We start from the raw sequence: 22,853 nt of genomic DNA on the forward strand, positions 1-22,853 counted from the left end.
CATTTCTCGAGGTTGTTTACCGGTTCATTTTTTCTGGGTGAGCTTGAACTGCTAGGGAAAGATTGCTCACAATCTACGTTTATTTTTTAACGAGCATGAACTTCTGCACAAAAACTACTCGATTCTTGCGTTTATTTTTTAACGAGCATGAACATTGCTAAAACTGCTCAATTATGCCCCCAGCATAATAATAATGCAGATGAGGCCCATGCCCCCTAAATAATAAGGGGACATTTCATTTTTTAAAGAGGTTGACATCGCACAGAACTATCCTCTTTTACTCCTTATTTCATTTTTTAAACGAGGTTGACTTGAGGAAGGAACTATCCTCGGAACTTTTAGATCCATTAAAAATAGAAGGCTTCATATCCCGTTGCGTCCAACTCCGCAAGATTACTTGGCGGTGGTGGGGTAAAAGTGCCCATTAAAGGAGGGTTTTTTGGGACAATTACTCCGATATATTGGATAGGATGATTGCTTCCATGGATCGATGGAATGCTTCTTGTGTTGGATGGCGGCTCAACTTCTGTCGAAGTTGTTGTCGAACTGTCTGGTCGACATTTTCTTTCGCCATTCAACGGCTGTGGATTCCCACGGCTTTTGTTTAATGTTGAAATTAAAGCATCATCTTGGCGCTTAAAACTTGACAACATCATAACTTGTGATGGGGAAGCATTTCCACTGTCAACTAGATTCTGACTTGGGCTGGGAAAAGGATCAGTCAACACAGCTGGAGTATGCGTATCTTTTACGAATCTTTTAAACTCAGCTTTGTACGGACAATTTGCCGTCCGATGATCGTCGTCACATATGTGACACGGAAGCCGTTTCCTATTCCCAGGAGAGTTTGAAGAATTTTTCTTAGGGGATGATCCACCTTGTTTATTCTTCCTCCCTTTGTTTTGATTCTTCTTGCTTCCTGGTTGATTGGTTTCTTTGCCCCTACTTGTCGATACGGCATTTACTTCCGAAACAAGAACTTCTTCATGCGCATTTTGATTTGAATCCTTACGGGCCTTCTTTTGATTGGTCCTTTTCGGATTCGCGTTTGCCGTGCCAATCACGCCATCGCCGGCATGAGAGTCACTGTTTGATTTAGGAGGAGGAGGGATTGAAAACTCTAGTCTAGGGGCGTCTGGTATTTTGTCATAGAGCGTGCCGGACTGAGTATATACTAAATCCAAGTATTGGGCACGAGCGATAACTTGCTCTTCTGTTACGACTCCTCCCTTTGCTACATCTTCCGTTATCGCCGGAAGTAATGACTTTATAAACCACTCAGCTAAAAGCTGATCAGGAACGTATGTTTTAACCATTCTTCGTCGACGTCGCCACTCATGTATATGATCTGATATATGAGTTGCGGTTGTCTGTTTGAAGTTAGTCAATATCTCTGTTCCCGTTTCGTACCTTATTGGTAATTGAAAGTGGGTCAAGAATGTTGTGGCAAGGGAGCCAAAATTGTCGAACGAAGCTCTAGGCAATTCTATATACCATTTTGCCGCCGGACCTGTCAATGTCCTCTGAAAGAGGCGAAGCCTTATCGAATCGTCATTCAAAGTGTTCGACGAACACCATAGATGAAATGTCATCACATGATTCGACGGGTCTTCACCTGGATTTCCATTGAATTTAGGAATGTCGGATGGGAGTTTGTGTGGAATCACTGGCCACCAAGGGGCGTAAGCAATTGGATCGTTCGTTAACCGATGTAAATCAGGCAACTCTAAAGTCACCACGAATGGTAACTGCTGGTTTAAGTTAGGCGAAGCGTAACCAGGATACGATGGAATTGCCTGAACAGTCGGTCTTTGCATACCAGCATAATGGAGTTGATGTTGGTATGATGAATACGGTTGATGGACTTGACCACTATAAAGTGGTTGATTTTGACCATTTTGAATATATGGTTGTCCAGTATTCGCAAATATTTGCTGTTCAGAACCTTGGTACACTTGTTGGAATTGCGGCTGTTGGTATTGCATTATCCACGGTTGCGACACCATGGGTTGTTGCGCTACACTAACCATTGGACCAAGATGTGGGGTAGTTGTACCCAACTGTACTTGTGTTGTCCCACCAGTAGGTGATTGTGGTTGGGTCGCAGGGTCAAGTGGCTGTTGCATGAGAACCTGAGCAATCTGAGGTTGACACACAACAGGTATTGTTTGAACTCGCGACACGGTCATAATAGCCGGTGTAGTTGGGATGTTTGTCACAGGTACACACTGTTGCATAGAATATACAACTCTCGGTGGCTGGGATAGCACAGGTACCCAACTACTCGTTGTAATTCCGCCATAACTTGAATAAGGTTGAGAGCTCCCGTATGGGTTCTGCCCCCCATACGGTAGCAACCCAGAACTCAAGGCAATTGCCTGCCTTGGAGGACTGGATGGCCTAATTAGATTCCCAAAAGGGTCAATTTGATGAGCCTCACCATGAGAGTTACCAGACATTACTCCGGAACAAACAGGAACAGACCATACTGTCGAGATAGTCTCTTGCTGGACTCCTTCTAGCGACTGCGAGCTAGTTGGGACAGATGGTATGCCGGCGAACATTGTTGGATTTGCAGCAGGTAATTCTGCCGTCGCCGTGTCATTCGACACAGTCCTAGATGTCGACGGTTGTTCAGTCATTTTTAGTCTATCCAATTGATCACCCAGTGATTCTACAGGAACTTCCACTGGTGATGGACAAACTTTTGTTGTAGCAGGAAATAGAGTGACCCCTACTCCAAATTGAATTGGAGTGGATACTTGCGGTTCCTCTATAATTTCCTCTATCGTAATCAGACCAGGTGGAAGAGGAAGACCGTCAGGTCCGTAAAAGATTTCCGGTGCCGAAGAAGGGGTTGTATCGACCGCGACGGATGTTTGAGGAACAAAACTCTCTGGACCGGTTACAGCTGGAACTGGTTCAGTCATACAAGTATTTGCCCCCAGACTAGGATCAGTATTACTGTCCCTCTGTGGCGATTGAACTTCTTCTATTGAGGCAGGGTTTCCAGAAATGTTTGGAGTGAACAGAATCTCAGATGTTGTTGGAACGCTTGTTCTAACTTTTAAAGGAGATTTTGAACTGGTTCGACGAGCTCGCTTTGTCCGGATTGTTATCGATTCCGGAGACAAAGACGGTTGAATCGCAAGCCTCCGAGAACGACGAATATTCAATTGACTTTCTTCCACAATTGCGGATTACTCGATCAACTAAAATATAAGGGGAAAATTTGTGTTTCCGATTTGAATGAATTTTATTAGACGCTTTTAAACATAACTTTGCTTTTTCATGTTTTAAGAGTCGAGAAAAAGCTAAAGATGACTCTAGTCGCCTTCGATGTATTAACGAGCCCAAAGTGACAAATGCTCGGTTGGACCTTTTCAGTTATAGAGTTTGAAAAGGGCCAAAAGAAACTGCTCTGGAGATCTAGGCAGAGGGTGTGCCAAACCTTTCGCGAAACCACAGAATACGTTTTACGGTACGGGTGGTCGATCTTCGTGAATGCTGTGTTCACTACATCGCGATTAGTAGGGCGGCCGACACGGCTTCCTATGGATAAAGGATAGTTGCCTATAGGGGTCTCCCAATATATACACGACGGTACGTGGGAGCACAAGTCCGTATTAGTGCCACCGACTCTCAGGAGGAATCACCCACCTTCGTAGAGATCGACAGTCACTATGTTTAACGACGCCGGAACACGTCTCTACCTAGACCTCTAGATGTTTACGTTATGTTTCAAATGCGTTGTTAGGTTCATTCAGTATATTTTAAGTTGATCTTTTTAAAGTTTGCCTTTCAAGGTTCACCACGAGATGTATATGACAAATTCCTAAATGCAGCCTAAGATGAGAAGCAAGCTTTTTCAAATCTTTTTGACTGATGAAAATCTTAACTACTGAGAGAGAAAGAAGGCAAATTCTTTTCACACAGTTCATACAGCACAAACTAATGCACTTTCTCCTAAATCATCATGCAGACTTTTTCAAATGCAAAATGCACAATGCATGTATTTTCTTTTCCCTTTCTTAATGTGGATGGATACAAAAAGAAAGTGGTTATATAACTTTGATTTCGATTTAAAGCGAAAGTAAACAAGCTGTCCAACAATCAAAAGACACCTTAAGATTCACTTGTTTAATCACTGGAAATACATGAAATCAAACCATACGAACGAAAGTAAAATGACTAACCAGCTATGGACAGCAAACAAGCTAACTCTTTAGACCAGCAAAACGCCTAACACAGGTTTAGATCTAAGAGGCCAAAAGCATGACTAGTTTACTTTTCGTTATGGGAAATTGTACAGTGAGCAAGAAATACAAAGAACAAGTACAAATTCGTTATATAACAGAGGCTGAATGATGGCAAGTAATATTGGTTTCAAATCATACACAAGACTGACACCTAGCAGCAAAACTAAGTGAAAACAGGCAAGAGAAAAGAGGAAACCCCAAATGCACTAAGCAAATTTGGGTCAACGCAGGCTCTGCACAGTCAAACTGGCTCTCAGCGCAGGTAGCCAGTTCGGGACCTGCGTTGCAAAGCAGGTAGCCTGTGTACTACCTGCTCTGGAAAACGAGAGTTGCGTTTTCACAGTTTGCGGGTCATAATTTTCTAAAAAATGCACGGTTTTTGCTCAAATCAGAAGCATTCAGTCAAGCTTACTCAAAGGGATGATTTAGAAGGTGCAAAGCTATCACTAAGAGCTTACAAGGATCTTTGTAGATCAGCTCTTAAAATCATGAATCTGCTCAGAAGATGAGCAAGAGTAGCAGCCCCTCTACTTCGCTTTTGATATAGTCAAAAGCTTTTCGATTCGGTACTCTTTGGTTCAGGAAATGAATAGCAAAAATACTACAAACACAATCAAACGGATACGATCCCCAGTGGAGTCGCCAGTTTGTTGTAGGGAAAAGTATCCGACTCGGATGACCCTAACCCACTCTAAGGGTGACAGTTCCTTAGCAACAACTGTAAAGCAAACTACTGAAAGTTTTCTTCTTTATGAAAGCAAAGGAGAATGGGGAAAGCACTAACCGTTGCCTTGCGCTTAATGTCGAATCCAAACTCTCCTCTTTCGCCGCTTGCTCCTAGATCTTTGTCCTTCTGCTCGCTCAGATGCAATGAGATCCTGCAAAAACAACAAAGAAGGAAACTACAAGAGGCATGCAATCATAACTGGTTCATGGATTAGTGTAAACCAAACATGCAATCATCACAATATAATTGAAACAAGAGCACATAGAAGAACCTCAATAGCTTTTATTAATGAAGAAATAAAGGTTCTGAGAGGATTACAACCATTGCAGGCTCCAACCCAGCAACACCTCCCAGCAGAAAGAATTGCTCTTCTTCACCTCTCTCAAACAATCACCCAATAACTCAAGAATGAAACCAACAACATAACATTACTTTGCACCAAAATTCCAGCCCCCTGAGCTCATAGGAGAGAGCTCAATATATAGATGAATTGAGAAAGGATGAGTCAGGTTGCAACTGATGTGTAGCTGCCTTGTGTCCTCTCTCTCTTCAGTTAATCTTTAGTTGATCTTCAGTTCTGAGTCCACTTGGTGAACCTTGCTTCCACTTGGAGAAACAAAGCCTCTGACTCATCACAAGGCGAAATACCTGATCCAAGTGTCAATTTTGGAAGATTCCAAAGCTATGACTCACTCTGCCACATGTCCAAACTCGCCCAACGCAGGTGGGCTTTGTTCTGCCTGCTTTGCAACGCAGGTACACCATGGAGCAGTTGTGTTTCAGCGCAGAAACCCAGTGGAGCACCTGCTTTGATTTCAGGATTGCTTGTTTTTGAGTGTTTTCAGGTGGAGAACTGATCTGAGAGCTGTTGGTTTGCTGACCTTGTTCCTCTAGGGGTAGGAACATCATGTTTAGGGAACTTTGGATCCCTTGGATTATTGACAATTCATGCTTGTTGCTGTAAGGCACAAAATTGTCTATAACAGGCTTCAAGTATGGAAGTTAATCTCTCCAAATCTAAATTTTTTTTCTTTAATACTAATATTGCTATTCAGAGGAATATCTCTAAAATTCTGGGCTTTCAAAGGGAGATCCTCCCATAAAAATATTTGGGAGTTCCTCTAACTGCCAAACCTTTACACAAGAGCATCTGGGAGCTAGTGATTAATAAGTTGCAAGATAAAATCAGGAAATGCACTATTAGATCTTTAAACTTGGCTGGTAGGTTGGTGCTTACAAAGGCTGTCCTTCAATCAATCCCAGTCTTCATGCTATCAGCTCTCCCAGCACCAAAAGGAGTCCTACAACAATTCAAAACCATAAAAAGAGACTTTCTTTGGGGCAAGAGGGAAGAAAGAAAGAAATGGGCCTTGGTAGCCTGGGAAAAAATCTACAAACCTAAAAACCATGGGGGTCTTGGATTGGATGATCCTGAGATTCTAAGCAAGGTTTTAGGGGAAAAATTATGGTGGCGCTGGGTAAAAGACCCAGAGGCTCAGTGGGCTATTATTTGGAAAGAAAAATATGCCAGCACTTGGCAAAATAATGATCACATAAGGATGTCTGGAAATATAAAGGGCTCACACATTTGGAATAAGGCTTGGGAGAACAGGGGCTTAGTACAAGAAAACAACTTTTGGGAAATCAGAGAGGGAGACTTAGCTTTATTCTGGGAGGATAAATGGCAACAAGAACCTATACTATTAAAAGAGGACTTGGGGGACCTCAAGGAAGAGACAGATGCTAAAGGGTTATCTAAGGTAAAAGACTTTTGGGACCAAACCAACAGTATAGGAAAATGGAGAACCTAGAGGAACTTTGATTTCAAGGATGACAGCCCCCTGAAAGCTAAAGCAGAGACACTAATGAAAATGTTAGAACAAAGGAAAATTTTAATGTCAGGGGGCATGACCAACTAAGATGGGGCAACAATAATGAGGGTACCTTTAATCTTAAGGAGGCAAAACTCATTCTCCTTGAACTGGATTCCCATGTTCCGGATAGGATTTGGCAAGACCTATGGAGGCATCAAGGCTGGATGAAAATTAAACTCTTCATGTGGCTGGTTCAGCATAGGAAAATTTTGACCTGGGATAACATTCGGAAGAGGGGTGTCCTGGGGCCTTCCAGATGCCAGCTCTGTGAAGCCCAAGAGGAAACAATGGAGCACCTTCTCAACAATTGCATTTTTACCTCCAGGTTGTGGGATTCTTTTGCCACCATTTTCCAACAGACTGATAGGGACAAAGGGAGTATTATCAACACCCTAAACAACTGGAGAAGAAACTTTTCAGATTATGAAGTTCTTGGCTCAGCATGGGCTCTTACGCCAAGCTTCATTATTTGGAATGTCTGGAAAGAAAGGAACAATAGAATCTTCAAGAATGAAAAGAAGCCATCCCAACGCCTTTATGAGCAGATCTTAAAATAGCTCAAGGAGACGGTTGGCACTATAGTGCGAAATCTCCCTAAGAACCCACCTTCAACAGCAAAATTGAGGATTCTCAGTAAGCTGGGTTTGCAGGGACTTATTCCTCAAGGCCTGGATAGGTAAGTAATAACAATGGAATATGAGAAATATTTCTGGCATCCTCCCCCTAAGGGTTTTTTGAAATAAAACATTGATGGGGCTTTAAAAGGCAACCCAGGCAATGCTGGTTATGGAGGAGTGTTAAGGGATGAAAACAGAAGTATTCTTTTCATCTTCTATTTCCATTTAGGAAGAGCCACCAATAACATGGCGGAATGAATGGCTATGGAGAAATGTTTATATTTCCTGGAACAGGATAACCGCCAAAATGTGATTGTTGAAGCTGATTCAGAGTTAATCATTAACTCGGTCAAGAGAATCAGCTGGGGTACAAAGCCAGAAAAAGCCTCAAGAAACTGGAGGTTGATCCAGGTCTTTCAACGGATTCAACGTCACCTCCAGTGCCTTCGAACAATAAGTTTTAAACATGTGCGAAGAACGACCAATAAATTGGCGGATCTTCTAGCCAATCAAGGAGTGATCTGCATAGAAAATAGGGTTGCGATGAGTTGGCAAGAGTTGCCTCAGAACAGATTAAAGGCGAATTGTTACGACCAGGCAGATGAAGATAGGATGGTGTTTCGGAACAGAGCCATGGAGACGGGGTCCAGATGACTCAGTTGCTTTATGATTAATGGTTTTTTCACAGTCGGGTCTTTAGTGGGTTGCAGGCCATTGTCGGCCTTCGCAACCCGGGTAAGTACATTCATAGAGGCTCCAGGTGGTAGCAGCCCAGGAGACTCTGGTTTTTGGATGATTGGTAAGATGGCAGGAGTTACATATTTCATTGGTTCAGGTAGAGTAGATACAGCGAGAGGCTGGAATCCGGGAACTCTCGACAGCCTCAAAACCTTGGGTTTTCCTTCTTTGATCGCAATACTGCATCTGGGGCGGTTTTTCGGTGATCGCAGGCCTTGCAAGCAGGAAGTGGTTTTTCCGAATTGGGAGCGATTCCATTCAGCGAGCTACACGTGGCAGTGGGGTCGGATAGAATACTGCCCTCATCGCGCGCTATTGTTCGGTGATGTAGACCTGTGCGATATGATCCTCAGCCATCGGATTAAGCAAGGCGGATCTACGGTTGGGATCGATCGAGCATGTTGGTGGGTCCATGTGGGTAAGAGTCGTGCTTCTAAGTACTACGAAATCGACCACAGTCGTTGGATCGGGTGAGGAGGTTTGACGGTTGAGATTAAAGATGCAAGTCAGGAAGACGGCAAGAGGTGTTAATGCATTTTATTCGTGGCGGGATGCAAAATTTTCTTGGCGAGAATCGTCGGTTTTTGTACATTCTACAGGTTCGCGGGTTTGTGAGTTATTTGGACATGAAATCCTTATAGTCTAGTACATTTGTTCCTCTTCGGGTCCGATGCTTTATTCTCGTTAGCCGGCTTTAGCGTTGTTTTTCTTTTGAGCGTTGAGGTTTGGTTTGTATAGGTCGAGGCTTTTGCCTTTGGCCCGTTAACAGATTGAGATTGGTTTTTTCCTTGGTCCACAACTCTTCATGGGTTGTTGTATTTTATTTACTGATTAATGAAATAGAAAGTCTGACTCTTGCTTTAGCAAAAAAAAACCATATAGTTCCATAAAAAAATATATTTTAATTTTACTTAGTTACAGTTCATAGTAATAATAATAAATAATTACATATTATAAATATATTTGAATAAAATTAAATTAATAATACACTAATAAATTATAATTAAAAATATTATTTTGTTCAATGTATGTCATCAAAATTTTTGTTGAACAATTCTTTCCATTTTCAGATATATATGTCTTTAACAAAATATTTAATTAAACTATTGAAACAAAATCCATATAATTTATGTGTAACGAAAAAGCGGTAACATGCTAGCAAGTGGCTAAATTACACTGAATGTGAAAGTTGGCTAAATTACATTGTGAATGTGAAACCCATTAATGTTGACGCAGTTTCTAAACTGTAATTTAATGAAGATGTCAATCAATGTAAAAGTACAACTCATATCGTGTTTGTACTGAAAAGTCGGTGAGAGTGGCATTAGTGTAAGTTCATACCTACTATGATCTAAAGTCGCAACAAATTCGGTGTGGCAAGTACGGTCTGTTTTCAAATTTGTTTGGTTTTTTAAGTTAAAAATTATGATGGTATTTGTTTTCTATGCGGATATTTTTGATAGTGTTGAATTTATTTTTACAATTAAAAATATAATTTAAATACTGTATTTACTATTAAATTTTTTGTTTGGGTTTTATTATTTTTTGTCGTCTCAACAATTCCTCCACCTCTGTAAATTATTTTTTTTCTTTTAATTGCAAAAATTTATATGAGTGATTTTTTTCCCTAAAATAACAACATTTGATATTTAAAATTTTTAAAATAACATTAAAACATTATGTTTAATAATAAAGTAAAATAAATATACTTTAATATTTGCAAATGAAAATTTTAAATCAATAAGCTAGAAGAGAGTTGTCATGAAAATCTAAGAGAGAACTTGATGGGCTATTCTCAATTTTACAATTTATCATAATGAAAAATAATAATTTTATTTTCCAAAAAAAATTGTTTTATCAAATTACATAATTACACTTAATTATTTTATATTTAGAAATCTTAAAGGTGGATGCAACAACGTTAAAAAATTATGTTTAATAATGAAGCATAATAAATGAAATAAATATAATTTAATATTTGCAAATGAAAAATTTAAATCAATATGATAGAAGAGAGTTGTCATGCAAATATAAGAGGGAACATGAGATAATACAATTTATCATAATGAAAAATAATAATAAAAATTCTGAGTAAGATATTGTTTTATTCAGAATTAATCAATTGAAATTACATATTTATATTTAATTATTAGAATTTATGATGAAATTACATATTTATATTTGATTATTAGAATTTATGATAGTTAAATATCTATATTTCAAATTTAGAGTTTAATTTTTTTCATTATTTTATTGAACTTTAAAAAAAAATTGTCAAATATTTTAGTTGTTAAATTACTTTTGCTATTGAAAAATCATGCATTCAATAATAATGTTCAATTTTATTTGAAAACTAGAGATTAAACTTTATGGTTAACCCAAACGAACCCTTCTAAACACTAGATAGCTTAGAAAAAAAAGTTCGTTGTAATGCTTTCCATTATTGACGGTAGCTAGTTTAGAAAGAAAAGTTATCTATAACAATCTTTCAAATTCTGATTGTCCGGGATCATGGCTTCACCCATGACAACTATAACCTAGTTTGAAATGGATTCAGGAATGATCCATTTCCTAATATTTAACCAATATAGGAAGCATCTAATTCTTCTAATCATTTTAAATATGTTAAATATGTCTAAGATTAATCTGGTTATTTTAATTTTAAATTTTCCTAATTACCTTAGTTTTTTGGTATGATAGAGGTTGAAAATAGCTTGAACAATGAATATTGACGAAATAAAATTTTTGAATACAAAGTGACAATGTAACAATGTTGAATGATAGAAAATGTGAATAATAAGAATGTAGTCAATTACAACTAGTATTTATTGTGATTAATCTCAAAATATTTTCTTCTACTATTCTTATTATCACACCTGTTAATTTTTCTATATTTTCATATCGATCATATGAAAAGGGAGGTTGAAATTGTAGACCATTCAAATCTTTAACTCACACTATTGTAGTAAATGTCATACCTTGTCTCTCTTGCTTTCCAATATTAATAGTAGCTTTCTCCAAAGTCAATCGTTGTGACGTATAGAGTGTTAAACCCTAAGTAAGTTTCAATGGTAGTTGTTTTATATTACCTCATTTAAATGAAAACTGACTAACAATGTTGAATGATGGAAAATGGGAATAATAATAATGTAGTCAATTACAAATAGTTTACAGTTTCAAGAAGCAAACATTTCAATTAAGTGAAAAAATTATTCGAGATGAAAATTCAAGTATTCTATTTATGGTTGAATTACTGTAACATAGAAATCAATGCACGTCATCAATAATTTTTTTGTGCTTACACTGAAATAAATGCACAATGTTAATCTAATTACCTTGAAATTAATGTATACACCATACATCTAGGTACATCAAATCAGAAATCGACATCTTCACTGAAATCAATGCATCTAATGCAAACAATCAAATAGGATGAGAAATCAACATCTATATTGAAATCAATGCATCTAATGAAAGCGATCAAATAGGATTAGAATTCAATACACTAAAATCAATGCATATATTGCTAGCAACCAAATAGGATGAGGAATCAACATCTATATTGAAATCAATGCATCTAATGCAAGCAATCAAATAGGATTAGAAATTAACATCTTTACTAAACTTAATGCATCTAGTGCAAGCAATCAAATAGAATTAAAAATCAACATCTACATTGAAATCAATGCATCTAGTGCAAGCAATCAAATATAATTATAAATCAACATCTACACAGAAATCAACACATCTAGTGCAAGAAATAAAATAGGTTTAGAAATCAGCATCTACACTGAAATCAATGCATCTAGTACAAGCAATCTTCTTCCCTTTCTCTTCCCCTCAATCTATATCTATATCTCCCTCCATCTCTCCTTCTTTGTCTCTCTATCTTACCCCCCCAAACACACATGCTATCTCTCTTCATATCTATCTATCTGTCTCTCCCTCCCTCCCTCTCTCTATCTCTATCTTCTTCCCTCTTTCCACCTTCCATCTATATCTCTATCTCCCTTGGGCTCTCCTTATTTGTCTCTCTATATCACCCTGTAAACATACATATTGTTTCTTCATATCTATCTATATATCCCTCCCTCTCCATCTCCATTTCTCTCTCTATTTCCCTTGTCTCTCTCTGTCTCCCCTTCTATCTCTCTTCCCTCCTACTCTCCTCTCTCCATCTCTCTCCATCTCTCTTGTCACTCCCTCTCTCTCCCTCCACATTTCTCTCTCTATGTCTTTATTCTTACCTCCCTCTCTCCCCCCCTCTAACTCCATCTTTCTCTCTCCATGCCTTTCTCCTTCTCTCTCTCAAGTCCTTTATGTCTTCCTTCATCTCTCTCTCTCTCTCTTCATCTTCCAACTCTGTCACTATCTCCCTCCCTCTCTCATTCTCTATCCTTCTCTGAATCTCTCCTTCTTTATCTTTCTATCTCACCGCCAAACATGCACACTCTCTCTCCATCTCTCCCTTGTCACTCCCTCTCTATCCACCTTTCTCTTTTTATGTATTTCTTCTTCCCTCCCTATCTTTTCCTCCAACTCCATCTCTCTCTCCCTCTATTTTTTCTCCGCTCTCTCTCTCCCCCCTTTTCTCCTACCTCTCTCTTCCCCCCATCATTCTCTCTCTCTCTCTCTCCCTCTCTCTCTCTCTCTCTCCAACCATGTCACTATCTGCCTCATCCTCTCCTTATCTCTCTCCCCCCTCCATCTTTTTGTCTCCCTCTCTCTCTCTCTTACACTTCTATCACCCTCTCTGTCCTCTCTTCTCTCTTTCTTCACTCCTCTTCTCTCAACCTCACTTTAACTCCATCTCTCCCTTGTCACTCCCTCTATGTCTCCACCTCTACCACTCAAGGTCTTTATTCTTCCCTCCCATATATATTTGGAGTTAATATATATCCTAATATATTAATATATATTATAATATAACAAATTTTATATTATATTAATCCAAAATTATTAATTTAATAATATTAATATTAATATCAAATTTCTCAATAATAACAATAATAATAATAAATTTTTAATATTAATATTAGATTTAATGATGTATAATAATATTACATCAAACTAATATTTTCAAATATTACAATTTTTATTACAACTTTGATGTGCAAATAGTTTATGCCTTTAAAAGTTTTAATATATCCATAAGAGATGGTTTTTCTTTTTAAAGATTCATCTTATAAAAAATTAATTAAATGAAATATTAAAATATTTTGGAGCCATTTTAATAAGGATTTTTTAATTTTTCTGTTACATTAACCTTTTTCCTTTGATTTAAGAAACGATTTTTAAATTTAGTAAAGAGTAAAGATGTTTAAAATTTTACATAATTTTTAATTTTAAAGTGGTAACTTTTTTGGAAGGAAAATTTATGGTCCATTCAAATTCAAGGTATATGATAAGGTATATTTTGAGCACATACATACATACTTACACATTTCCCCCATACTAAGTTGTAGAATGCGCCTCTTAGTACAAAAAGAGAAGAATACAAATATTCCTATTCATATCATTTGGTAACCACATTACCCAAGATTGTAAGGTATTTGTGTTAGATTTTCTTATTTTAATTAATGATTTAGAGAATATTTTGAAATATGATAAATAAGAGTGAAGTAATCACATATCCCTCTGATTCATAAATATTCTCAAAATTGATAATCAAATTAAATTCAAAGATTTATATTGATTGTCACCTCGTAGTGTAGGAACTCCATTGATGTTTCCATTTTCCTCTGTATGATCACTATGGGGATCCCTGATTTTGAAGGGTGACAAAATGGAGACGTGTGAAAGCCATTTTAACAGTGCCTTAATATCTGAGAAAAACTTAACATTTTTTGGTGTGTTTATAAGGAAATATAACAAAGGATCTATCAAAGATGGTATTTTTTTTTTATTTGCTGAATTTCGAGCCATTTTCCCATTGTTTTAGCTTTAAGAGGTATGCATGAAATCTTTGGTTGTGTTGAGTGAGGTTTCTTTTTCTCTGGAGCACGGGATTTTAGCCTATTGAATTTTGAGTAGCCTATCTAGGCCACAACTTCACCTAGAAATTGTTATTGGCTAGAAAAAGAGTCTCGAAGAAAGGTTATTGATATGATAAGTTTGCCACCAATTTCTGCCATGCTCTGCTAGACTCTCTCACTCTGTTTCCTTCATCACTTAACGTACACAAGTGTGAGATATTTAGAGGGAAATGAAAATTCAAATTTTAAGTGTGACACAAAGTTAAAATTAAGGAGGGATAAAATCTGGAAGAAATGTGCAACTCTTAGGTGAGACCAGCTCAACCTGGAGAGTTCCTGGACTCAGCACACATTCTATTAATCAATAATAAATCCATACATATAGGGTTACATATCAGTTGAGGATTTATATCAATCTCCTCAGAAATAGGATCTAAGAACTAAATAAGATCCATAATCTCAACAAAACACAACTAATAATCATCTAGAATGGTCAATGATGAAGACATCGAGCTGATGGATAATGATGGGCCTCCAAATTAGATACAAATTAAGGCCCATCTGAAAATACTTCTGCATATTTACCTCTCTCTTTGCATTTTATGACATCTCTTTGAGCTATAATGTGTTAATTAGGAATGTTTAGAGATAATTGCATATGATGTGCCTAATATTATTTATTTTTGTAGAATATTGAGTAAATTATGAATGAGATAATATAGCGAATTGCTCCTTGCTACAAGATGGACCAAGATTAGATAATAAATGAAATGGATATTATGAAATTATTGAATAGATTCTGGAGATCCAGTAATTGAGAAAATCTAGGAATGTGTTCCCTATCATTCAATGAAGATTCCTACTCTTGGGAACCAAATCCACTTTTTGAGGGATTTTGGAGGGGAAAGTTGTATCCTTTCAAGGGGTATTCTTCCCCATCAATTTGTGTAAGTAGAAATTTGAATTATCCCCTAGGGGCATGTATTTCATATTCTTCTTGTGAAGAAAAATTGCTATTTAGCAGCTCTACTTTCATTTATAGCAGGGATGTACTTGGATTGACTCTAATAATGAATTTTGATGTCGTTTTTAGCTTCTAAAGATTGGTTTCTTTCATAGGAATCTAAGTATCCTTGGGCTATCCCAGGAGCCTGAGAGCCCTGCTATACAATTTATTTATCTTCTTTGAATGTCATACACTTGCATCTCTTATTTATGCATTTAGTATTCGTGCTTCATTTGTTGTAGGTTATATTAGTTAAATGATTGAAGTGATTTTTTTTAAAGTTATTTATAGATTCACAAGAATCATTCCTCAAAACAAATTTTCAAATTCATATTTGTGATTGAGCAACTTGGATTGGTTTACTAGTTCACAATTCTCGAATATTTGGAAGTCTTTAGTAGCAAAATAGTAGTAATTTTATGTTGAATTTTAGCACATATTAACGAAGCTCTTTTGAGTTACTTCCACTTGGATTGAGTCCTAAAAACATTCAAAATAATAAAAAAAGTCACACCATAGCATTTTCATTTGATAAGGTTGGGCATTTGGTAGGTTAACTAGCTCACTAAATCTTGAATTTCTGAATTTTATAGTAATTTTATGCTAATTTTTTGCACATGTTAAAAAGGGTATTTTTGAGTGATATCACTTGGATTAGATTCCTAGGATATCCTAATTAATAAAAACATTTACCTCATCTCATTTTCATTCGATTTTCTTGGTCATCCAGTGAGATAATTCAGAGGACGGACTAGCTAGTAAACTAGGTATTTTAGTCTTTTCAGGTATAAAAATCATAATCTTTCTTGTTTGCAAGTGATAATATTGGTTTGTAGGGCTAATATTTGTAATTTCAATTTTTCATCGTATCATCAAAACCTTCCCTCCTTTCTCAAAAACTACTCCAAAATATTGTTCACTTAGAGTACATTTTTGGGTTGTTGAAGGCCACCATGTTTATTGGTCCTTGTGCAAGATGGGCCCTTGAAGGGTACTAAGCTTGGTGAGGACTGTTAGGATATTCCGACACATAGGATATAGTTAAGTTCAACTTGGTCTAGTATAGAGTTAGGTTAGAGTTAGGTAAAGTGTGCTTCTTTACCGTTGTACATTTTGTAACTTACAATCCGACGGTCACGATATGTAGTGATCCGACGGTTCACTCTCACCTCGGTATTACCGACACTTGATCCGTGGCTTGACACCCGATTGGTCCATGAGTTCTATTTAAAGCGCATGGAGGGTCATTGTTCGGGTGATCCATGCATGAGAGAAGCTTATGTAAATTTTCATTCTTTGATTAATAAATTGCCTGTAGTACCCACGTTGGGACAGGCCGTGGACTGTTTCCCTCCTTGCACTTTGAGGGTTTTAACCACGTCAAAAATACTGGTGTATTGATTTGAGATCTGGTTGTGAGCGGTGTCCTTTTGGTATTCTTTCTGAGGAACTTACCCTGTAAATTCCTACATGGTATCAGAGCTATTTGAGGGCCGCATCCGTTGGTGATCCAAATCTGAAGCCGGTAGAACTGCATGCGGCTGTCGTTTCCTAGATCTGCTGCTTCTGACTGCTTTCGGGCCGAGAGGACTGCTCTATTGCGTTCGGAGCATCTGTTCCAGTGAGGAACCCCTTTCGTTTCAAGCGAAAAGGTTTCCGGTAGCCCTAGCTGCGTCATTTTTCAGATCGGGAGGTATACAGTGTTTTTTTTGCAGTTTACTGTTATTTTCTCTCTGCTTATTTCGGTTTCGATTTATTTAGCCTTTTTTTTAACCGGATCTATACCTTTCATTTTTGCGTATGCTCTTTGCCCTGCGACTCTGTGCGATCTGGGCAAATCAGAAACAAAAAGGAAGGATTTTTCTCATGCATATGCTCTTTTCCCTGCACCTTAGTGTGATCTCGGAAAATCAGAAACATTGAGAAAAATATTTAGTTTTTCGGCTAAAGCTAACTTTGAGATTTTTTTTTATAAAATTTCTAGTTTTTTGGCTAAAGCTAACTTCGAGCCGCAAGGTTCGTTTTTCTTTGCATATTCGTGTTGGGTTTTGTGTTTTGTGTTTTGTAGGGAAAAAGAGGTTTCTCAAGGCAAGCACGCAAACCAAGGCCCCCCCCCCCCTCTCTCTCTCTCTCTCAAATTTTTTGTATAGATCAATTGGTTCAAAGCTATTTTAAGAGAGTAGAGGTCTTGGGTTCAAGTCTCCATTTTGTGGGGGCGGATTTTTTTTCATTCCCACACATTCACGCACTTTGCCGGCAACTTCAACAATTATTTTTCAAAAAGCCATAACTTCTTCATCCGGAAGCCTTTTTCAGAGCCGTTTTTTTTGTTAGGATATTCCGACACATAGGATATAGTTAAGTTCAACTTGGTCTAGTATAGAGTTAGGTTAGAGTTAGGTAAAGTGTGTTTCTTTACCGTTGTACATTTTGTAACTTACAATCCGACGGTCACGATATGTAGTGATCCGACGGTTCACTCTCACCTCGGTATTACCGACACTTGATCCGTGGCTTGACACCCGATTGGTCCATGAGTTCTATTTAAAGCGCATGGAGGGTCATTGTTCGGGTAATCCATGCATGAGAGAAGCTTATGTAAATTTTCATTCTTTGATTAATAAATTGCCTGTAGTACCCACGTTGGGACAGGCCGTGGACTGTTTCCCTCCTTGCACTTTGAGGGTTTTAACCACGTCAAAAATACTGGTGTATTGATTTGAGATCTGGTTGTGAGCGGTGTCCTTTTGGTATTCTTTCTGAGGAACTTACCCTGTAAATTCCTACATGGTATCAGAGCTTGGACCCAGGTTCGATTCCCCCGAGTTGCGTTTGAGGGGGGGTGTTGGAAGAATCACCGCACCTCTATAGAATCTGTAATTTCCACCCTGGGGATCCTAGTTACTGGCTTGTAATGTTTACCAACACCTGCGGGTTTTGGTGTAACGGCAAACCTCCAACAACAGTAAGTTCCTCAGAAAGAATACCAAAAGGACACCGCTCACAACCAGATCTCAAATCAATACACCAGTATTTTTGACGTGGTTAAAACCCTCAAAGTGCAAGGAGGGAAACAGTCCACGGCCTATCCCAACGTGGGTACTACAGGAAATTTATTAATCAAAGAATGAAAATTTACATAAGCTTCTCTCATGCACGGATCACCCGAACAATGACCCTCCATGCGTTTTAAATAGAACTCATGGACCAATCGGATGTCAAGCCACGGATCAAGTGTCGGTAATACCGAGGTGAGAGTGAACCGTCGGATCACTACATATCGTGACCGTCGGATTGTAAGTTACAAAATGTACAACGGTAAAGAAACACACTTTACCTAACTCTAACCTAACTCTATACTAGACCAAGTTGAACTTAACTATATCCTATGTGTCGGAATATCCTAACATCCCCCCTTAAGAACAACTTGGGATAGGATTGAAGGATTTACAAATATGACACAATAGGAGAAGGAAGGAGGCACTAGAGCCTATCCACCCTTAGTGACAACTTCCTGAACTCCAAGCATACATCGAAGTTTAGTGAACTTCGCCTCTGTGAGAGCCTTTGTGAAGATGTCTGCAACCTGATCATCTGTTGGACAATATTGCACTTCAAGAACATGGTCATGAATGAGCTTTCTGATGAAGTGCATGTGTAGTTCAATGTGTTTGCTGCGCTGATGCTGAACTGGATCTTTGCATAGCTGAATGGCACTTTGATTATCACACCAAAGTGTGGTTGGATGCTGCTGCTCAAAGCCAAACTCTGATAGGATCTGACGAAGCCACAAGGCTTCCTTACTAGCTTCCACGGCACCACGATACTCTGCTTCTGCTGATGAAAGAGAAATGGCAGCCTGTTTCTTACAAGCCCATGTAATAGGTCCTGAACCAAGAGTGAAGACATAACCGGCAGTAGACTTCCGATCATCAGGGTCACCAGCCCAATCAGAATCAGTGAAACCAACTAACAGAGGAGCTGCTTTGGCACTGTAATGAATCCCAAACTGTACTGTACCTCGAACATAACGAAGTATTCTTTTAGCTGCTTTCCAATGACTTTCACGAGGGTTTTGCATAAAACGAGCAACAAGGCCAACGACAAAGGAAAGATCAGGACGAGTATGGGTTAAATACAAGAGTTTTCTGACAAGTTGACGGTATAAGGTAGCATCAACTTCAGGAGAAGTACAAGAGACTGAAAGTTTGACTCCAGACTGAAAGGGAGAAGGGGCTGGCTTACAGTCTTCCATGTGAAAATGACGAAGAATATCACAAGCATACTTGGACTGGGAAACGAAAATACCCTCCTGGGATTGCAAGACTTGAAGACCGAGAAAATAGTGTAAGTGTCCTAAGTCTGTCATTTCAAATTTCTTTTTAAGGCCGGTCTTCACATGGTTTATAAGGTTGGGATCACTACCAGTAAGAATAAGATCATCAACATAAAGAACAAGGATGATAAGAGAGTTTCCCACTTTCTTGGTGTAGACAGTATTGTCAGAATGACACCTAGAAAAGCCAGATTCTAAAAGAAAGCTATCCATTTTGGCATACCAAGCCCGAGGAGCTTGCTTGAGGCCATAAAGGGATTTCTTAAGTCGACAAACAAGGCTGGAGTCTGTTTGTATGAAGCCAATGGGTTGTTCCATATAGATTTCTTCCTGCAAGTCCCCATGCAAGAAGGCAGATTTAACATCCATCTGATGGACTTCCCATTTTAAAGAGGCAGCAAGGGAAAGAACAAGGCGGATAGAGTTCATTTTGGCAACAGGGGAGAAGGTTTCAGTGTAGTCAATGCCTTCAACCTGTGAAAAGCCCTTAGCAACGAGACGAGCTTTATGTTTATCAACTTTCCCATCTGGTCCATACTTGGTTCTGTAAACCCATTTACATCTAACAAGTTTGCGTCCCTTTGGTAGAGGAACAAGATCCCATGTATCATTTGTCATCAATGAATGATATTCTTCATTCATAGCTGCTTCCCAATGTGGATGGCCTGAAGCTTCTGCAAAAGTGTCAGGATCATGATTTACTGGAGCTTGAGCCAGTAAAGAAGAGGCTCTTTCAAACTGAGAACGTGTATGTCGCTGATCTGTAGGATCTCCGGCAAGATCACCTGCTGCATCCCGAGTAGCATAGACCCATCGTGGAAGTTGAGGATCCTGAGAAGGTGGGGGAGGATTATTTTTTCATTCCCGCACATTCGCGCACTTTGCCGGCAACTTCAACAATTATTTTTCAAAAAGCCATAACTTCTTCATCCGGAAGCCTTTTTCAGAGCCGTTTTTTTTAAAAACCGCCTATTTTTTCGAGATCTATCCATTGGAACACCTACTTTCAGCATCTTCAGCTTCAGTTTTTTTTAAAAAATGGAAAGCCCATGCCAAGTCATTCTTGATAGCACTAACTACTTCCAATGGGTAGCCTACATCGAAGATTTACTTAGAATTAAAGGTCTCTTCAGAATAGCCACAGACCAAAAGAAAGAATACCAAAAGGACACCGCTCACAACCAGATCTCAAATCAATACACCAGTATTTTTGACGTGGTTAAAACCCTCAAAGTGCAAGGAGGGAAACAGTCCACGGCTTATCCCAACGTGGGTACTACAGGCAATTTATTAATCAAAGAATGAAAATTTACATAAGCTTCTCTCATGCACGGATCACCCGAGCAATGACCCTCCATGCGCTTTAAATAGAACTCATGGACCAATCGGGTGTCAAGCCACGGATCAAGTGTCGGTAATACCGAGGTGAGAGTGAACCGTCGGATCACTACATATCGTGACCGTCAGATTGTAAGTTACAAAATGTACAACGGTAAAGAAACACACTTTACCTAACTCTAACCTAACTCTATACTAGACCAAGTTGAACTTAACTATATCCTATGTGTCGGAATATCCTAACATCCCCCCTTAAGAACAACTTGGGATAGGATTGAAGGATTTACAAATATGACACAATAGGAGAAGGAAGGAGGCACTAGAGCCTATAAGAGGGTGAAACACTAGGACTTCCCGGGAGGTCACCCATCCCAGTACTACTCTAGCCCAAGTGCGCTTAACTGCGGAGTTCTGATGGGATCCAGTGCATTAACGCTGGTATGAGCGCACCCTTATAAACCATGTGAAGACCAGCCTTAAAAAGAAATTTGAAATGACAGACTTAGGACACTTACACTATTTTCTCGGTCTTCAAGTCTTGCAATCCCAGGAGGGTATTTTCCTTTCCCAGTCCAAGTATGCTTGTGATATTCTTCGTCATTTTCACATGGAAGACTGTAAGCCAGCCCCTTCTCCCTTTCAGTCTGGAGTCAAACTTTCAGTCTCTTGTACTTCTCCTGAAGTTGATGCTACCTTATACCGTCAACTTGTCGGAAAACTCTTGTATTTAACCCATACTCATCCTGATCTTTCCTTTGCTGTTGGCCTTGTTGCTCGTTTTATGCAAAACCCCCGTGAAAGTCATTGGAAAGCAGCTAAAAGAATACTTCGTTATGTTCGAGGTATAGTACAGTTTGGGATTCATTACAATGCCAAAGCAGCTCCTCTGTTAGTTGGTTTCACTGATTCTAATTGGGCTAGTGACCCTGATGATCGGAAGTCTACTGCCGGTTATGTCTTCACTCTTAGTTCAGGACCTATTACATGGGCTTGTAAGAAACAGGCTGCCATTTCTCTTTCATCAGCAGAAGCAGAGTATCATGGTGCCGTGGAAGCTAGTAAGGAAGCCTTGTGGCTTCGTCAGATCCTATCAGAGTTTGGCTTTGAGCAGCAGCATCCAACCACACTTTGGTGTGATAATCAAAGTGCCATTCAGCTATGCAAAGATCCAGTTCAGCATCAGCGCAACAAACACATTGAACTACACATGCACTTCATCAGAAAGCTCATTCATGACCATGTTCTTGAAGTGCAATATTGTCCAACAGATGATCATGTTGCAGACATCTTCACAAAGGCTCTCACAGAGGCGAAGTTCACTAAACTTCGATGTATGCTTGGAGTTCAGGAAGTTGTCACTAAGGGGGGATAGGCTCTAGTGCCTCCTTCCTTCTCCTATTGTGTCATATTTGTAAATCCTTCAATCCTATCCCAAGTTGTTCTTAAGGGTGGATGTTAGGATATTCCGACACATAGGATATAGTTAAGTTCAACTTGGTCTAGTATAGAGTTAGGTTAGAGTTAGGTAAAGTGTGTTTCTTTACCGTTGTACATTTTGTAACTTACAATCCGACGGTCACGATATGTAGTGATCCGATGGTTCACTCTCACCTCGGTATTACCGACACTTGATCCGTGGCTTGACACCCGATTGGTCCATGAGTTCTATTTAAAGCGCATGGAGGGTCATTGTTCGGGTGATCCGTGCATGAGAGAAGCTTATGTAAATTTTCATTCTTTGATTAATAAATTGCCTGTAGTACCCACGTTGGGACAGGCCGTGGACTGTTTCCCTCCTTGCACTTTGAGGGTTTTAACCACGTCAAAAATACTGGTGTATTGATTTGAGATCTGGTTGTGAGCGGTGTCCTTTTGGTATTCTTTCTGAGGAACTTACCCTGTAAATTCCTACAAGGACCTCATAAAACCTTAATATACCATCCATTACCATATCCTACCTTCATATCACCTTTATCACCCTCA

General features: G+C 38.8%; 1 pseudogene; it reads right to left on the reverse strand.

The window, feature by feature from the left end:
- Positions 1 to 21,203: 21,203 nt before the first annotated feature.
- Positions 21,204 to 21,322, reverse strand: LOC149168842 (5S ribosomal RNA; annotated as a pseudogene).
- Between the last annotated feature and the right edge of the window lie 1,531 nt (positions 21,323 to 22,853).

This window comes from Pinus tabuliformis, chromosome 4_2 (genome assembly GCF_031772625.1).
Source record: "Pinus tabuliformis cultivar Carrire ecotype Pingquan chromosome 4_2, CPIR1, whole genome shotgun sequence".
NCBI lineage: Eukaryota > Viridiplantae > Streptophyta > Pinopsida > Pinales > Pinaceae > Pinus > Pinus tabuliformis.